Genomic DNA, 23,581 nt, shown 5'->3' with positions numbered 1-23,581 from the left:
TTCCTTTCCCACGTTATGGCCCAGCCGTTAGTTTCCACAGCCCTCCTTAGCCCAGCATCTTCACCCATATCCTTTGCTCTCTGCTTATTTTCTGTGACAGCATGTTCTGCAAAAGCTCAGCAAACCTCCTTCAGGAGCCAGGCAGCCAAGAGATCTACCGAGTGTTGCACATGACTGATTTCCCACATTTCCAAGTCTCTGGGCTGATCTATCAGAGTCAAGAACTACAGCAAGATTAAGTGCTTTGTGCAAATACCTGAGCTGGGATTACCCTAGCTTTACGGTGCTCATTAAATATTATAGGAAACAGATGTTGTTTAAATTATTTCACAGAGAGTAACAAAGGAGAGTGTTGTAATATTCTCGTGGATTTTCAAACTGTTTTGCCTTCCATTAATTCTTCTGTCTTCTTTTTTTGCTTTTGTTAGTATTAACATTTAATTCAAACCAACCTGGTAACTCCTCTTTTACATTTTTTTTCTCAGCACTTTCTAAGTACCTGATTATTTAGAAATTAAATATTTACTCTTTGGGAGAGGTTACAAACATCGAAACATTTTCCAAAATTGATTACTCTTTTTCTTCCTTAACATGACCTAAAACATTGGAGACCATGGCCTTCAGCTGTAAATTTTATCTATTCTCTACCTTCAAAATAACATCTAGGATATTGACTTTTTCATTCAAGTTTGAGGAGCCAGCATTTAAAAAATACTTCTTTGGATAATAGAGTAAATAATTGAGACAGGAACTGAGTTACTCAGTGATCAGCCAGCATAAAAACTGGATTTACAAATTGCCAGTTCTAGAATGGGAGAGATGTGATATTTGCCATTTTCTTAATTGCTGTCTTTTAGTGTTTCGCCACATTCACTCGCAACACAGCATGCTTCAGTTTGTTACTGAGGGAAGCGTAATGACAAACTAGCTGTTACTAGATTCTTCCTGATGATACTCTGTTGAAATCAGTATAGTAGCAACAGGGACAAATATGGCTCAGTGGGAGGGAGAAGGAAAATTGCTTTTACCAAGAACATGTCTGTGCTAATAGAAAATTCTAAACTCAGGAAAAGTGTCTCTCTTCCTCTCTTTTTGTCAAGTTAAAAACTGTTCTCCTCCTCATTTGTGATGCTTCAGTTCAATTGTGCACACATTAACATGAATTTATCTTCTCCATTTATTTACTCAAAACAGGCTTCAACTCACTGTTTAATATATTCAGTGGCATTCTTTTTTGTGTTGCACCTTGAGTTCTTGCTGGGCTTTTCTGAGCAAGACATTTTACAGCACATAACAAAAAGACAATCCCTGCCGCAGCCAGACTTTTTGTATCATTTAAATTGACCAGAATTTTTAATGTAGTTTCTTTGTGTGTCTGATGTATTTGCCTGTAAGCAGTTAATGGCTTTGCATGAGTCTTACAGCATTGCCTCTGGACTCTGGCTCGGACTGAGGTCCTGCTGAGCAAAGTGGTGCCAGCACTAGGAAAGGCAAGTGGTTTGCAGGTACAGCTGCTGTACAGCAAGCATCTCTGCTCTGCCCTGACGGCTGCATCAGGGCAGAACTCAAAGCGGGGAGGTCCGCAGATGAAAAGTGGAACCGCTGAAATTCACCCCTTTTTTATTTTTTTTTTATTTTTTTTTTTTTTCTTTCTGCTGACAAACCAGATACCGGATTTCCAGCATGACATATTAACTGTCTTTTTTGCTTTGTCATCTCTTGTGCAAGACAATATTGCCTTAGTCACCTGGTTCTCAGGATTTAAATGGCATGCTTTGTCATCATGGAGATCGCATGCTTATGTGGGATTTCCTGTGGTTCCTCCTTTTTGATTCATCTTCCCAGACATCGCAGAAGAGGCTATTGCCCTCTTAGTCTCATTCAATAGTTGTTACATCTCACTGTTGTTAAGAGCTAAAGGTTCCAAAACCTTGAACCTGGGACCAGACCTTAGAAATTTTTTATTAACTACTTATTCATACACCCCACCACTGCATAGTGATGCCAGAAGAACCTCTTTCACTTTTTAAACATGGTGATTGTTGGTTTTATCCAGAAAATTAAAAGTACAGTTGACATTATATGAGACAGCCTTGTATATGCATATCCAGTGTATGACAGAGATTAATAGTGGAATGTAGATCATGATCATCAGCAAGAGGCTTGAGAGGCAGGCCTGTGCAAAACTCATGAAGTTCAGCAAGGCCAAGGGCAAGGTCTTGCCCGTGGGTTGGGGCAATCCCCAGCACAAACCCAGGCTGGGCCCTTGAGGAGTGGCTGGAGAGCAGCCCCAAGGAGAGGGACTGGGGGGGTTGGTGGGGGGAAGACTGCCCATGAGGCAGCCCCGTGCGCTGGCAGCCCAGAACCCACCCGTGCCCTGGGCTGCAGCCAGAGCAGGGGGGGCAGCAGGGCCAGGGAGGGGATTCTCCCCCTCTGCTCCGCTCTGGGGAGACCCCCCTGCAGTGCTGGGGCCAGCTCGGGGGCCCCCAACAGCAGAAGGACACGGAGCTGCTCGAGCGGGGCCAGAGGAGGCCACGGAGATGCTGGGGGGGCTGGAGCAGCTCCCCTGGGGGGCCGGGCTGAGAGAGTTGGGGGGGTTCAGCCTGGAGAAGAGAAGGCTCCGGGGAGCCCTTCGAGCGGCCTCCCAGGGCTTAAAGGGGGGACAGGAGAGGTGGGGGGGGGCTCTGGGTCAGGGTGTGGGGGTAGGACGAGGAGTGACAGTTTTAAGCTGACAGAGGGGAGATTTAGATGAGATCTGAGGAAGAAATTGTTCCCTGTGCGGGGGGTGAGGTGCTGGCCCAGGGTGCCCAGAGCAGCTGTGGCTGCCCCCTCCCTGGAAGGGTTCAAGGCCAGGTGGCACATCCACATGCCATCCCCACAGGGTTTGCAGGCGGGGGCAGAAGGAGCCACATCTGGCTCGAGTGAGGGGTTTCAGGATTAACAATTCTGCAAGACCTAAGGCAATACACCCAGGTGCTTTGAGCAACCAGCAAATGGCATTTTTTTTTATTCTCTTTCTCATTTTCTAAAAGAGAGAAATTTTTGCAAAGGGAATGAGAAAGACCACTCTGCAAGGAATCTTTTTTTTTTTCAATGTTGTGACAGCATTTTAAAAAAACAACATGTTCTCACGATTTGTTTTTTACAAAAAACAAAAAATAGCAAGTCACAGCAATTGGCAGATCCCTGCTGTCAGTATTTGGTGACACCAGCACTAGCTGCAGCAGATGGAAAGATGCAAACATTCTGGAAACTCAGTCAAACTGATCTTCTTGAGCTTCAGAAAATAGCGCTGTTAGATGCTTCTTCTTCCTCAAGTGCAAGCTTTCTTAATAAGTAACACTTTCTGAGGAAAGGAAGTTGGGATGTGTCAGTGCTTTTGGGACCAAGCCAGATTTCTATCCAGCAAGCTTCTCTTTCTGTTGATGGTGGCTATTTATGAAGTATATGCCAGGAACATTGCAAAGGCAGCAGCAAAAGTCAGTTTGCTTATAGTTAAAGGGAAGGAGTGTGTTGCTTTAGTAATTGTAATCATTGCAGAATCTTAAAAACACAGACCTCTGGTGTCTCAGATTGGTACCACTTAAGAGTGAAGTGAATGTTGATGAACTACCATATGAAAGACAGCCTGAGAAGCCTATAAAAAACATCTGCTCCTATGGTGTTTCTCTAGTACCGTCCTGACTTTCTGGGAAGTTGACTGCCATTTCTATAAGATAGCAAGTATGGTGGGGGTATCAGAGAGGGCAAAATGAGGAGGTTATTTTTACTTTAACAAAAGCACCAAAAATAGACAATGTTTATAGACAATTCTGTTTGGAAACTCCTTCTCAGAGACTGTAACATGACTTTGTTTGTTCTGTAGACCCCCAGAGATCTAACCCTAAAACCCAGGTGATTTTGGGGTTGCTGAAGGTGACCTGTTGGGTTGGAATGGAACATGATATAGGACTAAGGGAACTTGACAGACCAGACCACTGGTTACTGGATCTGCAACGTTACATGCAGAGTCCCCTATCACAAGGAAGCACATAGGTCCTCTAATCCTAGAGTTTAGCAATAGGGAAAATGATCTGAAAGTGCTCAGATCAAACTAAGCTGGAAATACATGAGATCCTACTCACTGGACTAATTTCAAGTGGGCAATGGCATTAGTAAAAGAGTATCAGCCACCTCTGTAATATTTGCATGGGGTACTGGACTGGTTGTCTCATTCTGCGTCGTGCAGTCCCCTGGTTCATCTTTCTTAGGAACATAAATAAGTGAAAAGACAGAGTGAAAAATCAGGGGAAAGTAAATTAGAGCTGAGGAATACTTAACTTTTCAGTAATGCCCTAACAGAAGTGATGGAAGTCCTTAAAACTGTCACTAATAAAGCTTTTCTCCCATATCCAGGCAGTTCGTTTCTCTGTGTCTGGAAAAGGTGGTTTAAATATGTAGCAAAATTTGTCTCCCTCTTTCCTGTGTATCTTAATTTTCTCACCCAGCAGGGTTCTGACTCCATGAGGAAAATGAAATTCCTTGTGCTGGTTAAACAGCCAGCAGCCACGGAGGATATATGGAGGATGCATGGGCTTATCTAGTCATTGCTTTCTCTTTCAGGGACCAGCCATGGACATATTTTATTTTTTTTACATATAATTTTTATATTATTGCTTAAAGCTCGGTTTGGAATGTGAATATAGACTGAATAAAATAAATATTTACATCATCATTATTAATGGAGATTACTGCTGCTTATGCAAAGTTGTTTTTGCTTTCTGTTATAGAACTCATCCATGTAATGGTTCTTGTCATAAACTAAGCCATGATCCCACATGTGTTTTAGTTCCTACAGACACCAGTGACAATGGGAGAAGCTCTCTGGTTGTGTGCTCCTATCCCTACAGCCACTCATGAAAGTGCACCAGAATGGATGTTTGCAGGGCAACCTGAGGAACCAGACAGAAGACCTAAGGAGAACCAGAAATATTCCCTCTTTTTTAAGGTTAGTTTTAACATGGACCAGTGATGGCAGGCACTGCTGCTGGAAGAATATCTGAGTCCATTGGGGTAGAATATGGAGCTTTTAGTGAGCAAATACTAGCTTTTTTCAATTCTCTCTAGTCATATTGGTGGGATTCTTACTGCTGAACTATCCGTTACATGATTCTGTATTACAGAGAAGATGAAAAACTTACACGTTTTAATGAAACCTACATATAGAAATAATATATATGTAGGTATGTAACATATACATGATGCCTTTTCATTAACTTTAGAAAGATTATTCTCCTTTTTGTTGGAGCAAATAGAGAGTTAGGGATGATCTGCCATGAACTGCTCTATGTGAATAAGATTGCTGTGGAGGAACAGTGAAAGACTTGACAGCTAATTATTATAAACTTTTGCTGAATACTGGCCAAGGTGAATAAAACTTTATTGGATCTTCAAGCAAAAAAAGGATGTAGGTGACCTGACTTTATGTGTCAGGACAGAACAGGCAAAGCCGCAATCCTAGGGCACTGTCAGTGAATTGTGCTGACAGTACTTCTGACTACTTCGGGCTCTTCTCTCCTGTTTGAACTTGATGTATTAACTGAGTAAGTGCCAGTGACAAGTAGAGTACTGTAGGAGGCCTATGCTGCAACTCACTCTGTTTAACATTTCTATCAGTGACCTGGAGGAGGTGAGGGAGTGCATTCTCATCATAACTGTGAATGACAATAAACTGGGGAGGTGGAGGGGTTTTACATCTTTGAGGGTTCTCAGGATTTGAGTAGGATAAAGCCCTGAGCAGCCTGGTCTGGCCCCAGAGCTGGCCCTGCCTTGAGCAGGAGATTGGCCTACAGGGCCTCTCAGATCCCTTCCAACCTAAATTATCCTATGAGCCTGTGTCTCTAGATGCAGTGCTCCTGTCTTTTTAGAAAGGCTGATCTGTGCCACTAGAAATTTCCATTCTTTTCCGGTGGCTTGGTGCTCTTGTATGACACTCTGAACTGCAGCAATGTGACCTGTGGTGCTGAAATCAAGAGTAAGTTGTAAAGTAGGAGTACTGGAAGGCTTTGCTTGTCTGATGTGGAAAGCCAGAGCACAGCATTCAGAAAGGCATGCTCCCCAGGAGACAGGCTGAACCTGAAATACCCTTCCCAGGTCCTTGACAAGTAGGTTTTACAGTCTCAACTGAAGCTGACATGGTTAAAACTGCATTTTTTATTTTGTCCAGGGTTATGTTGCCACAGTCAGGAGCTTTTCTTAGAGCAGTTTCTGCCTCCTGCCCTCTGGGGTCTGTAGCTGCATTTCTGATGTACATAGTGTCCCCAAATGCTAAAGCTGTCATGGCACAAGAATGTGAAGAAGTTTAGAGAAAATTATTGCAATCTTGCTCTTGAGGGTTTCAAAAACAGGGTCTGAGAAGAGGCAGGACCAGACAGCAGAAGGAGTGAGAACCAGCTTCAGCCCACCGACATTTGATAGATAGAAATATATTTACGGTTTATTTTACCTAAGAGTTGGGAAACCATAGACTATGAAGCTTGCAACTTTTTTGTGATTCTGTTCTTTACGTTAATAACTTCTTTGGCTTTTTCTATTGAGTTTTATGATTAAGATCCAGTCTTAGGCTATTTTAACTTACCTCGTAGTCCCTTGTACTATTAGGTATCCTTGTTTTTGTTTAATGTTTTCTGGTATTAATGGTGAAGGTGATGTCTGCTGGTTAGCAGTGGGATAGAACAGTAGCAAGATCTCAATTGTTGTTTTCTTTTTAAAATGCTTTGTGTAAAAAAATTCTTCAAGGTCAGAGAAGAGCTGTACTGTCTGGTTTGAGCAATAAACATAAGCCAGTTTGTCTTCAGAACTTCAACTGATGTGAATCCCTAATGTTGTCAGGTGTTTATGTTATTGCTCTCCAACAAATTCTTCCCAAGACACAGGAGCTGCAAACTGGACAAGACCAGAGTTGCCCTAACCTGTCTCAAATGGCAGCTGATAGCAGCCTCTGCAGAGGGATACCTGGAAAATCTCTTATGCATGCTTCTGGAAAAGCATCTACTTGGAGGCTCTTTACTTCTGGTCTGAAATAGAAGGTGAATTATTAGACAGACTAAAATTAAGAGAGCTTATGGATAGTTGATGGTAAGTTTTGTGCCTGTAGTAATGTGATGAAGAGAAGGAAAAGAATATGAGAAGTATAATTTTGTGTTATGTGGGGAACAGAGCTACATATCTCAGTGAAGAGCGACAATATTAAAAAATAAACAACTCATTCAGCATCTTTAAGGAAAATATAAAGCATGAAAACTTCTCAAGACTTTGGCACAGGTTCAGCATTGTCTCGAGTCACCATAAATATTTTGAGTCTATCTATGCAAATTTGAAAATATTCTTTTTTATATTCTTGGAGAATTTGCATTGAAAGGACTCCTCTGACATACGTGTTCATCCTTATCTGCATGGCTTTTGGTGCATGCAAACAAGTTGTCCCCCATGGCTGTATAGATTTTTATAACCTCTGGGGGACTTGCTCTCCAGGAGCTCTTCTGTACTGCCTTGTGCTGTGCACTTACCTGTCTGCAGCGCTCAGGGTGAGGGAACAGAGTGGGTGTTTGTATAAATGGAGCTCTCTGTTTGCGTAGAGCTTTCAGTTGCATCTTCAAAGAGCGGTGAAGTGCATCGGATTGTGTGTTCATGCACAGATGAAATAGGCCTAGTCAACTTTTGGAAGACGCCTGCTTTATTTATTTTATGTTTGACTGTAATGAGCAATTACCTCATTCTTCTCTTGTTCAGCACTTCACCTGTCTCACGTTGATGGTAATGGCTGATCTTAAAATGTTACTAGTTCACAAGCAATTAGGGAAAAGATATATCAACAAAAGCAACTTTTTTGTGTGTTAAAAATTAGTTACAATTCAACCCAAATAGTATTAGAGAGAATGGAAAGTGTTGAGAACATGACTTTTGGTTGCTTTTCGTCAAAACTATTATACAGTCTGATTGATTTCAACTGTTGAGTGTGGTAGGACTGTCTACAAATGGCAGAATCACAAGAAAAATGAACTTCTAAAAATGCTGATTTTAGTTGCATGTACTAATTAGGAGAACAGTGAACTCTCAGGCAGATAACAAATCATGGCACATCCATCATTTCACACCTATTTGGTGAGGTACTAATGAAATTTGAACACTACACAGGTCTGGTTCTGGCCTCTGCAGCGAACCAGACAAACACTTCAGAAACATTTATTCAGTAGCTATATTAATTCTTTGTGATATCAGTTACTCCTTTAATAATGCAGCTTTATGTTTATTGTACTGGATCGCAGACCTGCTTCTGTATGCAGAATCTTTTCTCTTGCCATTTTTTCTGTTGGCAGGCCAACTTATCTGGTGCTAGTACATCACCAACCACCTGCTGTGGGCTACGTATCTGTTTTTGTAATTGCAATGAAATCATTTATGGCAAAAGAATGCCGCATTACAACAGCAGAATTTAATTTGGAGCTGTTCATTATAGTTTTATTACCCTTCAGCTTTGGCACCCTCCCGGAAAAGGACCCATGAGTAGCAGGTTAGACAGTTTCCTGAAGTGATAAAAATGCACCCCACACAGCTTGCTGCCAGGTCTTTTCTGCTGCAGAATTCTGGCATAATTACATTTCTTGGGTACTGCTTGTGTCATGCTAAAAAATAGTAATAATAGCGGGGATTTTTCTTGGCCCTTCAAGTCTATATTGCAATCTCTTGCTATTCTAACTAAATCATTCTGTACTATGAAAAATAAGGGGGTTTAAGATACATTACAAATGTTGCTTCCATTTGAACAGTGTGGTTTTTAACTTAAAACTTGTACAGAATTATGCTCTACATTAATAGACGCTAAGGCTAGAAGAAGTTCAGGGTGCTTCGCAATTATTCCCTAATGAGAATTGTAATGAAAGTTGAACTTGTGAGCACTTGGCTTTTTGTAGTACTTTGAATTTAATGTACCTGGTTTAAGGCATTTGCTCCATTATAATTTAAGGTATTACCATGCAGAATGTAGTTGATTAACCATTCCACTGTTTTCTAAAGGAGGTATTTACAGAAAACTTTTTACAATTAATCAAAAGCAGACATTGTAAAAATGAAAATCAGATTTATTGCCAAGTTCATAAATGACAAGTATACTGTTATGCAGGCTTTGTATTACTTCACTTGCAACTTTAAAGAACATTTTAAGTGATTGGAAAAAGGAAGTTTATTAAAGGCTCAGCAGGTCTTCTCTGCACTCTACTGTTATTAATGTAAATCATTGCATCATGTGGTAGAGGAGCAGGCAACATGGTAGGAGCAGTTTTTAATCAGGTTTTCTCTGTGACTGCCAGTGCCTTCAGGAAGAAGGACCCTGTTTCCTCTGACAAACAAATGCAATGAGATTTCAGAAGAAAGGATAGTGCAAACTAGCCAGGGTAGTTAATTGCTGAACTTGTCTTTGAATATATCCCCATATATTCAAGTAGCAGCTGGATGGTTAAAATATACAGACAGGTTTCCCATTCACAGCCAAAATATTCTGATGTATTTCTTCCCTATAGCCAGTAACTCAGGGTGGGGAAATCTCTGCCAGAGATCTTATCAGAGATTTTGTGCATTGTTCTTTTGGTAGTAGAGTCTTGCTCTGTCTGTGGAGAAAACATTGGCCCATACCGAGGATTGCTATTGCAGCAGTTCCTCAGAGCTGCTGAGGAGCACTTGTGAAAAGGCAAAAGCTTCACATGCAGAAAATGTGTGATGTCCATGAACCTGAATGAGCAGCTGTATTTCTTCCCCCGCCCCATACTGGAAGCCTTGCAGTTTGATATAGTTTAGTGCTGTGAAATGCATCTATGAATAAACCACACAGACTAACACAGTACAGTGAACTGGAGAGCAGCTCTTTGCAAAGACCGGAGAAAACAGCTGAGCATGAGAGGGGGAGCACTCACTGTCTATAAAAAAAAGCAGTTTAATGACATAACTTGGTAATAAGCCTTGTAATCTGCATGGGTATTAGAGGCTGTGGAAAAGAACTGTGACTCTGGTGGACTAAGGGAATAGTTAGAAGGTGGACCTGGAGAAAATCAAAGCAGTTGATGAGAAACAGCATTACCTTCTAGGACAGTAGGTGTACAGCAGCTGAGGAAGTTGTAAAAAAGACTTTGGGAGATTGCTTACCTGCATTGCTACTCCATGTAACATGACCTGAAACACATATATACACCAAGGAGAGCTAAAAAAAGAAGCTATAAATTTCTTACCTTGCACCATGGTCTTGCACACTGGGACACAAGTTAGCAGACAGACTTTGTGATGTTTGTAAGGAAATTCAACACTCCCAACTTTTTTCCAGTTTGTAGTTGGCTTTATCTTCAGTCCAAGATAGTTTGTAATGCTTGAGACAAAGGTTGCTTGCTTTTCTTAGGCACCACTAATATGTTCCTTTAGCTACTAAGCTAGGGAAAAATCCACTAAGAAAGTTGAATGATTTTAGCACATGATCTAAACTGGAATTCTGGTTGGTAGATTTTTATTACTTCTGCCATGATGGAGACATGATGAGGACTCAAACATGACCATAGCACAGAAGGCCCTGGGCTGGGATTCTGGCTCTGGCCTCAGCCTCTCCATGTTTCATTTTATGTCTGTGAAATGTGGGTAAGTGCCAGCATCTGCTTTGCGAAGATGCTAGTAGATTAAAAATGTCACTGAAGAAAAGGACATTGTTTTACTGTTTATATGCACTTAATTAAGTTATATAGAGGACAGAAGAAGGAAGTGAACAAGTTTTCCTCCATTTTTGTGGCTGTGACTTCTAAGCAGGAAAGACTTGGGATAGGTATAGAAGGCTAGAGAAGTACTGTGATAGCTCTCCTGTGGACATTTTGGAACCTTCATCTTTGAAGGTCTTTAAAATTATAACTGTCTGAGAGATGAATATAAAGGATCCTGTTCTAGAGCTGGGTATGGATTGATGCATTCTTGAAATTGGTTTTAGTCCAGCTCTTCCATGAAATACAAAGTAAGGTAAGAAGGTAAGCTGAGGAAGATAGGTAAGACACAAAGAATAAATATTTAGGTTAAAGGCAAAGCTTTTTTCAGATGTTTAATTCCTATAGTAATGTGTGCTTTCAAAATATTGTAGTCCATAAGATGATTTTAAGTGCCTTTCTGCTTTGGAAAGCCACTGATCATTTCCATTGAAGTGTTAAAGACAGTTATTTTCATTATCTGAGAAGCTTTATCACTAAGAGATGTTAACTAACATTAAAAAGTGGTTTTGCTCTGTCAGTGCAGGGAAATCTACTTAAAGATGGAGTGAGCAGGACACATGCAAACAATCCAGATTATTTGGAACACTCTTACCATTGATTAAGCTGATAGGAAAAGCTGCTAATGGGTCAGGGAAGTAAAATGGATATTTTACTGATATTTTGCCTGTTACAGAAAAGATTCTGGCAAGTGATACATTAAGTAGTTTTTGACACTGTCATGAGAAGTCCTAGTGTGCAAGTGATAGCTGACTTCTGCACACCTTGGAACTCTTCCTACTCACAGAAGCTCCAAGGCCTGACCAAACCTGTGTCTGACTTATCAGGTTTTGTCTCAACCAAGGTGTTCACCCCTTTCTCAAATACACACAGAGCACCGCTTACAAACCAGCATTGCCAGGTGATAAAATGATTGAAGCCAATCTTTATAAAAAGCATATAATTTTATTTGGGTTTAATTAATTTAGGGTGAGAAGCAATGGGCAAAGCAGCGCTGGGTGTGTGGAGAGCTGCAACTCTGCCACACACACACACGAGTTCTAAAAGCAGTGCCTTTTATACTCTTTCACAAGCATCTCAAGCTGTCCCTTTCCATCAGATAGTCATCCTGCTCCTCTTCTATTGGGTTATTTAAATTGTTGGAGTAGCGTCCTCCTCCCATTGGGTCCTTTGAAAGTCTGAAGGTTTCCACCTCTTGGCGCGCTTTCCTCTTATTGGGTCCTTTGAAAGTCTTGGGGTCTCATCTTTCGGCGGGCTTTTTCTAAGCAGCTATTGCATCAGCTCTCAAGGTGGGGGGGGTTTAAGGAGTGTTTCTAAAAGGTGTCGGCTACATTGTTCCAAGCAAAAGGTACGCTTTATATTCCTACACGTTCTCGATTTGATTCCAATATTCATCACAATTATTATATAGGTTATAGCGATCCCAATTCAGTTCAGATCCATACAGAGTACAACAATTACACTTATCATGCCATATTCCATCTTGACACAAATCATACCTATGTTTTTCACATAGGGATGTAAATAAAACCAGCCCTGTAGAACAGATCCATTCCTGGCACACCACTTGGTTGATTTTCTAAATGGTGAATACCCGTATCAGCATTAGACTTGACTTGGAGTTGTGCTTAATCAGCAAGAAGTAATTTGGTTGTGGCTTTCCACAATGCCATTCTGCACCCAAGTAACTCACCTGTAGAGTCACTTTTTAAATATCTAAATGGAAAGATATGAACAGGTTAGGTTTTAGTTTGAAGACTAATTTCTTCATAATTCTACCTGTTTAAGATGATATTTAGAAGATTTAAATAGGAAGTATCAAGATTTTTAGAGTTTCCCTGGCATAGAACTACAGCCCTGCAGCAAGGCCTTAGCTCCAGCCCTTTCCTCTTTTACTTAGGTTCCTACAAGGAAACATAATTAAGTTGAATTCTCCTTGATACTTGTCTTGCAGTGAGAAGCTTTGAAATGTCTTACAGATTCTAGTTGTGACAAAATGAGTCAATTTGGACTTTCAGTCCTTCAAGAGGTCTGTAGCATTTCAGCACCTCTTTTCATGTAAATTGACCTCAACTTCTGCGTCTGATGGGGCAGTTGATGTCACAGCCAACCCAAGCTGACTTCCAGTTTTCTCTTGGATTTTCCCTGTAGGTTTGCTGACTACAGTTCAATTACCTACAAAGAGAGGTGTCAGCTGAGATGAGTAGAATTGGAAGAAAATGTCTCTGGTTGTCTAAGGTACACTGCCATATTTCTAATCTGTGGATAAGCAGCAATCAGCAAAACTCACAATAAGCGGTAAGTACTCTAAATGTCATAATGAGCTCAGTCATTGAAATCTGAATGACATTTATGTTGCCCTTTGGTAATAATTTGTGATTGCCACTCAAGAAGGCAATCATGTATCCAGTACAGCTAAAAATTCAATGAATAACCCAGGCTTTCCGTTACAGTCTGAACTGCTGTGAAGTATACTAAAAAGATCTTTGCATTCATATTTACATGGCTTACATCCATGTCACGTATTAAGAGAGAAGGGAATCTTAAATAACAGAATTTATTTGGGGAAAATGTGTGTAGATTACAAGTGTAATCAAGCCAAAACACCTCAGCAGTCAGCAATAAATAACTAGAAAAGAAAGGAGGAAGAAATTAAAAAAAAATCCATCCCTCCAAATGAGGTACTTAGTACGACAGATCTGGATTAGCAAGATCTTCAAAACATAAGAACGTGGGCATGAAAGAGACCAGATGTTGTTAGCATCGTAACATGTATTTTATGAGCTAGAATATTATCTGTAGAGACAGCCTCGTAACTGCAGGCACGCAGACCGATCCTAGCGATGATGGCCACAAGGAGTTGCGGGCGGATAAAGAATCTGACTGTGAGACTGTGGCTTCACAACAAAGTAACTAATCACTAAGGTCGAAAAAGGGTATCAGGCATTCTTTGCGAAAAATGAATTATGACAGCAGCAGTGAAGCGGAATACATTCAAGGGGCTAGAAAGACAAGAGGCCGGAGGAGAGAGTCTATTAGGGAAAGCTGGAGAAAAATAAGAATGGATGGGTTAAAGGATGGAGAGAAGATAGACTTGGCATTTCCAGTTACTCTAAAACCAAACCAGCCGCCTCAGTTTCAGGCTTTTGACTGGCAATTAGTGAAGGAACTAAGGAAGGCTGTTGTGCAGAATGGATTACAGTCTCCATTCTCACAAATGTTACTGGAAAATGTTTTGTGTGGGCAATTAGTCACTCAGTATGATTGTCAGCAGTTGGCATCACTAATCTTAACGCCGATACAAAAGCTACTGTGGAGAGACAAATTTATAGAACTCTGTCAAGTAAAAGCAGTGGAGAATTTGGGATGCCAGCAAGGGGATCCTTTGCTAGGAATTGGCATGGATCATTATGCCGGTATGGGTCAGCTTACAGACCCTCAATTGCAATCAAGAATGCTACCGGATGTTTTGAGAGAAACCGGACGGATGGCTTTAAGGGCATTTTTAACTTTGCCTGAAACTGGCAAGGCACCAATTTCATTTACTTCCATCAAGCAAGGGCCAACCGAACCTTATATGACTTTTATAGATAGGCTATGTGATGCTGTAGACAAGCAAATTGAACACCTGGAAGCCAAAGAATCGTTATTGCTAAAATTGGCTTTAGAAAATGCTAATATCGATTGTAAAAAGATATTGATTGCTCTATCTTGAAATGCCACCTTAGTAGAAATGGTAGAAGCAGCCATCCGGGTGGGAACTATGGAACAACAAGCATCAATGTTAGCAGGAGCTTTTTTGGCTGCGATGAAGCCCTTAGGAGCAAGGAGGTGTTATACCTGTGGACAGCAAGGGCACCTGAGCTTTCAATGTGGTCAAGGGAAGTGTCAGAACAGACCACAATGGGGTAGCATGCCAGGGATGTGTCCACACTGCCACAAAGGACGTCATTATGCCAATCAGTGTTGGTCTCGGTTTGATAAGAATGGCAATCCTATTAATCATCAGCAGGGAAACGGGAAATGCAGCACGGACCAGGGCCGCGCCAAGACACAAATGCCCCTGAAAGTTTTAAACCAGCCTCCATCTTGGGAAAACAGCAGTCAGGGTGTTTGGACCAAATCACAGACAAGACTAGTGGAAGCACCGGAGTGAATGTAGTAAATACTAAGGATTTTACTTTAACAGATAATAGTGTACATAGAATACCAATAAATGCCCATGGCCCCCTGGGACATGGCCTTAGTGCCTTACTATTGGGATGCTCTAGCGTAACTGTACAAGGAATTTTTGTTTTACCTGGAGTCATCGATGGGGATTACATAGGACCCATACAAGCAATGGTGTGGACACCTAGCCCCGCTGTTGCTGTTCCAGCAGGGACATGTTTGGCACAACTTGTACCATCTTATAATAAGGTGCCTTGTGTTGAAAATAAAGAATGAGGGAGTGGAGGATTTGGATCAACAGGACAAGAAAAACAAATAATGTGGGCTCTTGAAATCCAGAATAAAAAACCAAAGATGACTGTCATGCGCACCTTAAACAATGAATTAATTCAACTTGATATGTTGATAGATACAGGAGCTGATGTCACTGTAATATCGGAAGCAGAGTGGCCAAAGGATTGGCCTGTTACCCTCCCTCGAGGAACTTTGTCAGGAGTTGGAGGTAATGCCACGACAAAAGTGAGTAAATTTACAGTTGCATTTATCATGCCTGATGGATTCACATGCTGGACAAAACCTTATGTGGCACAAATTCCAAAGAACCTTATGGGAAGAGACTTGTTAGCTCAGTTTAAATGTGTGTTATCAACAAAATCAGTGAAGCCTTTTTAGCAATGGCTACTGATCAGAGACCTATACTCAAAGTGAAATGGAAAACTGACAAACCGGTTTGGGTGGATCAGTGGCCTTTAACAGCAGAAAAGGCTGCCATTTTACAACAGTTAGTACAGGAACAGCTTCAAGCAGGACATATTCAGCCATCAACTAGTCCTTGGAAGACACCTGGTTTTGTAATACTGAAAAAGTCAGGAAAATGGAGATTGTTACATGATTTATGATGAATCAGTGAAGTCATGGAAGATATGAGACCTTTGCGATCAGGATTACCATCATCAACTATGATACCTGAGGGGTGTAATATTTTAGTCATTGATCTAAAGGACTGCTTCTTTACCATACCAATCCATCCTGATGATAGTGTTAGGTTTGCATTCTCAGTGCTTACAACAAATAGACAAGGACCAGTGCAATGGTATCAATGGGTGGTCTTGGCTCAAGGAATGAAAAATTCACCAACAATGTGTCAAATCTATGTGGATATAACATTGAGGCCACTCAGAGAAAAATATCCACAACTACTAGTGTATCATTATATGGATGATATACTAAATAGCAGGGAAAGATAACACTGACCAAATTAAACAGGAATTGTGTCACATATTGAAAGATTGTCAATTACAAATTGCACCTGAAAAAGTGCAAAGCGTTGCACCATGGAAATATTTGGGTTGGAAAATATTAGACCACACTATCGAACCTCAAAAGGTGTCAATAAGGGTGAATGTTCAAACACTTAACAATGTGCAAATATTGTTAGGAAACATTAATTGGGTAAGGAATTTATTGGATATTGATAATCAGACCTTAAAACCATTGTTTGAATTGCTAAAAGAAAATACAGAATTGACAGCGCCCAGATCATTAACAAAAGAAGCAGAACAGACCTTGCAAAAGATAGACCAAATTTTAAGCCAGAGACAAGCATATCGTATTGTGTATGGACATCCTATAGAATTATTAATCATTAATACTGACTTTCAACCCATAGAAATGATAATGCAATGGGTAGATAAAGAGCCAGAAACAGAAAAATGAAAAATTTTGGAATGGCAGTTTTTATCTCACCATCCTCAAAAAAACAATTACAACCGGATCAGAAATGTTCACACAGTTAATTATGAAGGGTAGGAACTGAATTGTGGAATTAAGTAGAAAAGAACCTGAAACTATTATCATTCCTATGACAGAGCAATATTTGCAATGGTGTTCACAGAATAGTCAGTTTTTGCAGATTTCTTTAGCAGCTTTTAGTGGACATATAAAGGCGCATCATCCAAGTCATCGGCTAATTACTTTTATAGAGCAGCAGTGTTTGGAACAGAAGCCTAAGTGTAGTGCCACTCCAATAAGTGGGCCAACAGTTTTTACAGATGGTAGTGGAAAAACTGGGAAGGCAGCCCTGACATGGCTCAAGAATGGACAGTGGAAATCACATGTGGTGATTTTCCAGTCCTCTCCACAAATTGTAGAATTGCAAGCAGCAATTGAAGTATTTAAAAAATGGATGAAAGAACCAGTTAATATATCACAGACTCGGCCTACGTAGCTGGAGTGGTGCAGCGCTTGGAAAGATCATTTTTAAAACAAATTAATCATGAATTGTTATTTACTCAAATGAAGGAATTATGGTTGTTATTGCAGCAACGAGACCATGAAAATTATGTATGTCATCACCATAGTCATACCAACCTGCCAGGATTTTGTGCTGAAGGAAATGCGAGGGCAGACAAACTTACACAACCAGCCTTTATGCTACCTGTACCTGATACATGGAGACAAGCTTGCATATCACATGAATTTTTCCATCAGTCAGTGAAAGTTTTAAAAAGGTGATTTAATTTACCAATTTCAGAAGCAAAGGCAATCATACAAGCATGCCCAAACTGTCAGTAAATAACAAAAGGACCAACAATAACAGTTAATCCAAGAGGATTGCAGTCACTACAATTGTGCCAAACAGATGTGACACATATCCCAGAATCTGGGAAATTAAAATATGTGCATGTATCCATTGATACATATTCAATGGCGGCCTGTATGACAGCACTGAGTGGTGAAACATCTCGGCATGTACAGAATCATTTTAGACATGCTTTTGCAACATTAGGCATCCCCCAAAAGATAAAAACAGATAATGGCCCAGCATATGTTTCAAAATCGACAGAACAAATTTTTAGCAAATGGGGAGTACAACATATTACTGGCATTCCACAATCTCCGACGGGCCAGGCAATTATAGAACGTATACATCAAACATTAAAACATTATTTGCAAAAACAAAAACAAGGGGAATCTGGAGAGACACTAGTAAACAGATTAATGAAAGTACAATATGTCATGAACTTTTTATGATTAGCAGGGGAAGACACTATTCCTCCCATTATGAAACATATGCAAGCTATGTCAATAGGAATGTCAACATATAAAGAACAAATTAAGGTATTAGTGAAAAACAAGGAAGGAGTATGGGAAGGACCATTTCAATTAGTAACATGGGGAAGAGGTTATGCTTCTGTCATTACAGATAGTGGACCTACGTGGATCCCAGCAAAACAGGTGAAACCGGCAGTAGAAAAGGAACCTTCATTGGATGGATCATCTTTGGAGCTGCAATCATCACAACAATGACAGCAGGACCATGGGCCATCCAAACAAGACAAAACTTATGGGTGTCTTTTGCAAACTTAACAGGGCAAGACTCATTGTGTCTGTCATTAGCCACACCCGGAGATCCATTCAGAACATGTCTTATTGGGAAGGCGGTAAAGGACTTTAAAGATTTTTGGGAGTATGTGAATGATGCTAGAGTCTTAAATAACGTGCAAAATGCTAGCGACATTCAAAAGATCATTCAGGCATTAAATCACATTGGGCCAGACCCTGAAGAATTAAACATTCTTGCATCAGGAGGAAATAATAGTTGTGTGAGATTTAGTAAGAGAGGAAGAGGCAAAGTCACAGTGGAATCATTGGGGTTAATGACTCAATTTCTCAGTACAAGGATCAGGACAGAAAGAGTTAGGGCATGGCTGGACGATTCAGACATGCAAGTTTTAGACCCACATAATCCTATATATCAGAATACATCTTGGTGGTATGGAGGACAAATTAAAATAGTTGAATCAAAGTTAATTGACAAACCAAGGATGCCACCACCAGGAGTATTTTTGATTTGTGGTGATAAAGCATGACCTGGAGTCCCAGCCAAACCAACGGGAGGACCTTGTATGTTAGGGAGATTAACTATGTTAGTCCCATCCATGATGTAGTTATTCAAACAAACAAAACAAAGGCAAAAAAGAGATTTAGGATATCAGCAAGGTTGTAATTTGAAGGTGGTTAATTGGGGAAAAGCAGTAAGAGTATTAGTAGCTTTGTTTGCTCCAAATGTAGGTATAGGTAAAGCTTTAGGTAACATAGATAAGTTGTCATGTTGGGTGGTGAAGCAAATGAATTTAACCTCAGCTTTAATATCAGAATTAGCAGTAGATGTAAATTCAGTAAGGCACGCAATGCGTCAGAATATAGCAGCCATAGATTTTTTATTGTTAGCTCAAGGGCATGGATGTGAGGATTCTGAAGGAATGTGTTGTATGAATTTGTCAGATCATATGGAGTCCATTCACAAACAATTAAGACAATTAAAAGATTTGACCAAAGATTTGAAGAGTAAAAAGGATCCAGAATAGTTAAGAGGGCTGTTATATGGATGGGGGCATCATGGGATGGTTACAAGAAGTAATTCTCTGGGGAGGAATGGTTTTATTGGTGATTTTGATTGTTGATGTTACCTTGCTTTTTGCAGTGTATTCAAGGGGTGATTCGATGACAATATCAACAACTGCTTGCCTTGGTTGTTGAAAACAAAAAAGGGGGAATTGTGGAGACATTTTGCATCAATGAAGGCCATGATGCTCTTGAAGGCTTTTGAATAACAGAAAAATAAGGGCTTTGAATAACAGAAAAATAAGGTCACAACAGACCTTGAAGTTTTGTGAATAACAGAAAAATAGAGTTTCTGAATAACAGAAAAACAAGGTAACAACAGACCTTGAATAACAGAAAAATAAGGTAACAACAGACCTTGAAGGTTTGATAATAACAGAAAAATAAGGTTTTGGAATAACAGAAAAATAAGAACATTATCAGTGAACAACAGAGGACTTTGGAAGAACGCCTGGAGCAAAAAAGTTATTGTGACAAAGGAAAAAAAATATATGCGTAGTTAATCTAGCCAATTAAATGTTAGAATAGGTGTGTGAGTAATGTATGTTAGCCAATAAGCACTTATGTTGGGGGGATTGACAACTTTGTAGGGGGATAAAAAGGCAGCTTTCTGAATAATAAAGGGTCTTCGATCTTAATATCGGAGTCCGTGTCGTCAATATCCTCAAGGGAGGGGGGCTACAGCAGCGGCCTCTGTGAAAAGTTTCTCGAAGCTCCCCTTGCTCCAAGTCAGACCTGCCTCTGCACCAAGGCTGAGCCAATTAGTAACAGTGGCTGCGCCCCTGTCATAATGTATTTAAGAAGGGAGGAGGAGTGGGAGGTGTGGGGAAGAATTGCATCACCTATGTGAACACCGAGGTCAGTGGAAGCATAGAGGAGGAAAGAAGGGGGAGGTGTGCCAGAGCAGAGACCCCCGTGTCCTGCAGTGAGACGGCAGGGCATCCACCCCTGCCACCTATGGAGGGGTACAGTAGTGAAGACACTGATATGTAGTCTGTTGGGGGGCCCCACATGGCCTCAGGTGAATGTACCCAAAGGAGACCAGGACCCTGTGGGGAGAAGCAGCCCCCGCTGTTGTAGTTTGGCACTGGGAGGATTGCAGCATGCAGGGTTGTCCCACACTGGAGCAGATCGGGAAGGGCTGCAGCCGTGGGAGGGACTCCAGTTGGAGAAAAATTGTGGAGGACTGTCTTCTGTGAGAGGGGGACCATGCTGGAGCAGGGGGAAGAAGTTCCAGAAGCTCCCCCCACCGCAGATGGCAGAAGCGGCAGCACTGACTGCACCCCCTATTCCCTGCCCCTGCACTTCTGGGGGAGGAGGTAGAGATATTGGGAGCAGAGCTGAGCCTGGGAAGAAGGGAGGGGTGGGGGGAAGGTGTTCTCAAGATGTGGCAATGCTTCTCACTGTCCTACTTTGTCTGTTAAGTGTTGTTGTTAGTGTCTCTATTAAAATTATGTTTTGGTTTTGTTTTTTTTTTTTTTTTTTATTTTCCTAATGAGTCTGTCTTTTGCCAGTGGCTGTAACAGGTGAGTCACCCCTCCCTGACCTTATCTTGAATCCTGATCCCGTGTTTTTCTCCTTCTCAGTTCTGGGGGGAGAAGGGAGGAGTGAGCAGCTGTGTGGTACTCAGTTGCCCTCTGAGCTGAAACCACAACACAGAGTTATGGCACTCAACCATTCCTTCTCAAGGCACAAGCAACAAACACCAGGACTCCCTGCTCTCTGAAAGTCCTGCTACACCAAACCTGGTGGAAGCATGTTTAGAAAGCCTTTGGCTAGCATATTAGAACAGTGTAGCATACCTAAATACAGGTATTTAAGGCCTGAGCTGGTTGCATTTTAACAGTTCAGGTACAGGAGGAGGTGCAGGATCTCCTGCCTGAATTTCAAAACCTGCTGCTTCCACAGAAAAGCAGCACCTCTTGACAAGTTTTTTCCTGCTTTATTTTATTCTGTTGGAATGGGTTAGTCTAACACTAGGTCATTAAATATACCCTTCTTGGGTTTCTTCATGCTACTGCAGCTGTCAATTTTCTTGCTTCCTATTTATAAATAATGCTTCCTATTTATCCTAAACAGCAACTCATTCTGCTCTCCAACTTCACAAGCTGTCAATTGCAAACACTAATATAAAGCCCAGTCTCTTAGAGTTTTAAAATAAGCATAAGAGAACACTGCAAATTAGCCATAATGCACCTAATAGTTCTGTAAAACACTCAGGTGAAAATTAACACTTCAGCTGCTAAGAAGCTTGATAGAAAACCTTGCCTGTTGTGCTCCCGCTGCAGCCGCCGCCTCACAACAGTCCCTGTGAACTCAATCATACCGTTAATGCAGGGTGGGGGATAGTAAGAGTACCAAGTACCTGTGCATTATCTCTCATGCAGAGCCAGCCATCTGCCTGTGACAACAGCTACCACTTGCAGACCATTGCTCAGTCAGTGCATGCTGGAGCAACGCGTGCATCAGGTTCCCATGCAAGATTTCCCAAACCCAGGATTTTTTGGATACCTCTGTGCAATTTATCTGAATGCAATCTGTGCTGTGAGTGCAGCTTTAAACACGCTCGTGTCACCTAACTCAGTGGGTCAGAGCACACTGCATGAGAGATGCTGCCTTTCTCTGTGAGGAGGATGCTGAAAGCGACTAAGTTAGCTGCCTCAAACAATGCTGACTATTGCCCCAAACTGATCCAGATGGGACTGCAAAATCAACACTTGGCTGAAGAAAAAACATTCAGCAGTCAATACTGTAACATAAAACCCTTAGTAATTTAATCCCAGTTTGTATTTATTCAATCAGCTCTGATGAATGGAAAAGGGTTACTTGGCTGAACAAGAATCCACTTGGTGAAAGGTTTTAATTAAACTTGCATTGACAAAGTGAGACATGGTAATATAGTCGTGGGTTTGTGTTTTTTGGTTTTGTTTTTTTTTTTTTTTTTTTTTTTTTTTAATAAAGTACTGGATCAACCACAAGTCTGTGACTGTTACGGATTTACAAAAAACAATGACTAGGGTAAACTGGTGCATGAGAAATCGTTTTAGTGAGACTGAACATGTCACTGAGGGTTTTTTTCCCTTCTTGCTGTTCATAATTCATGTTCCCATGGCTACCTGGACACAATATATAGCTGATGCAGATGCCCAACATCAGCACAGCAACACACCTGACTAAGCTTTATTAATATCATGATTTATAGGCCAGGCAGGCTATAGCCCAGAACCAGCCTCTCAAACACCAAAAAAGCAGTTTCAGGTGGATCAAAAGTATTTGTGAATACTTTACATTTGGAAAACAATTATTGAAAAAAGTCTGAAATAAGCAAAACATTTTAGTTTTTCAATTTCAAGCATCTTGTCTCAAAAACTAGTTTCAGATAGAAAATTTGAAATTAAAGTTTATTTAATTTTTGAAGGCTAAACCAATCAAAAGAAATCACATCAAAACAATTCTTCATGGATTTTTTGGGGATGAAGGGGGAGGAGAAGACAAAGAATGGTTGGGTGGTAGTTAGGAATATAAATTTTTGAGTTTATTTTTCTGGTTCAGTCATAAAAGTAGAAAAAAAAAGAGCTCAATTTAAAGTTTGATTTTCGGTCACTAGTAGATCAAAAAGCAGATTTCAGATATTAACTAGCAAAATAAAACTTAGAAACTTAGTAAAACAAAAACTTTGTAAATAAGATTTTGTCTTTTAAGACAAGCACAAAATGATGAAAATGTGAAAAGAGTTACAGGAACCAGTTAAGTGTTTATTTCCCTCCTCCATCCCACTTGCAATACTTGTCATGAGAAGGGATTGTTTTCATCTCTTGTTTCAATTTTGCTAGAGTGGAAGGTATCTGAATGTTAATACCCGCATTATGTACTGAACTACAGTGCTGTTTAGAATTGTTTTGACCTTTTCAATATGCTTCATTTTGAAGGACTCACCCTTTCAGCAATGTACCAGCTTCCCCCATTTAGTATCTCACCAGCTGTGAGGGAAGCAAGGGAATGTCCAGTGAGAACTGAAAGAGTCTGTGAAAATACACTTCAAGAAAAAGGAGAATCTACTGAAAAAGGAAAATCCAATCCATTCCTGTGACAAAGATGAAAGAAGGATGGAAAATGTCATAAAACTAATTCATGCTCTTGAGAAAGCCAATAAGAAAAAAGCAAAAAAAAAAAAAGTGTCTTGTTAGACTCCTCTATTTGTAATTCCCCTAGACCTGTCTTGGATGATCCAATAA

General features: G+C 40.6%; 2 long non-coding RNA genes across 2 annotated transcripts; one reads left to right on the top strand and one right to left on the bottom strand.

The window, feature by feature from the left end:
* Window positions 1-4,842: 4,842 nt before the first annotated feature.
* Window positions 4,843-19,594, top strand: LOC122153205. The gene is made up of 4 exons (XR_006165073.1): window positions 4,843-4,987; window positions 12,921-13,067; window positions 15,349-15,458; window positions 18,145-19,594. It is a non-coding gene; the product is annotated as an uncharacterized LOC122153205 (long non-coding RNA).
* LOC122153206 lies at window positions 12,004-21,815 on the bottom strand. The gene is made up of 3 exons (XR_006165074.1): window positions 21,805-21,815; window positions 17,362-17,365; window positions 12,004-12,038 (listed from the first exon to the last, which is right to left on the bottom strand). It is a non-coding gene; the product is annotated as an uncharacterized LOC122153206 (long non-coding RNA).
* Window positions 21,816-23,581: the final 1,766 nt, after the last annotated feature.

The sequence above is a fragment of the Tyto alba genome, unplaced genomic scaffold (assembly GCF_018691265.1).
Source record: "Tyto alba isolate M040663 unplaced genomic scaffold, T.alba_DEE_v4.0 Super-Scaffold_16, whole genome shotgun sequence".
Lineage (NCBI taxonomy): Eukaryota > Metazoa > Chordata > Aves > Strigiformes > Tytonidae > Tyto > Tyto alba.
The sequence above is the reverse complement of the archived record's forward strand: the minus strand, read 5'-3'. Positions and strand labels throughout refer to the sequence as shown.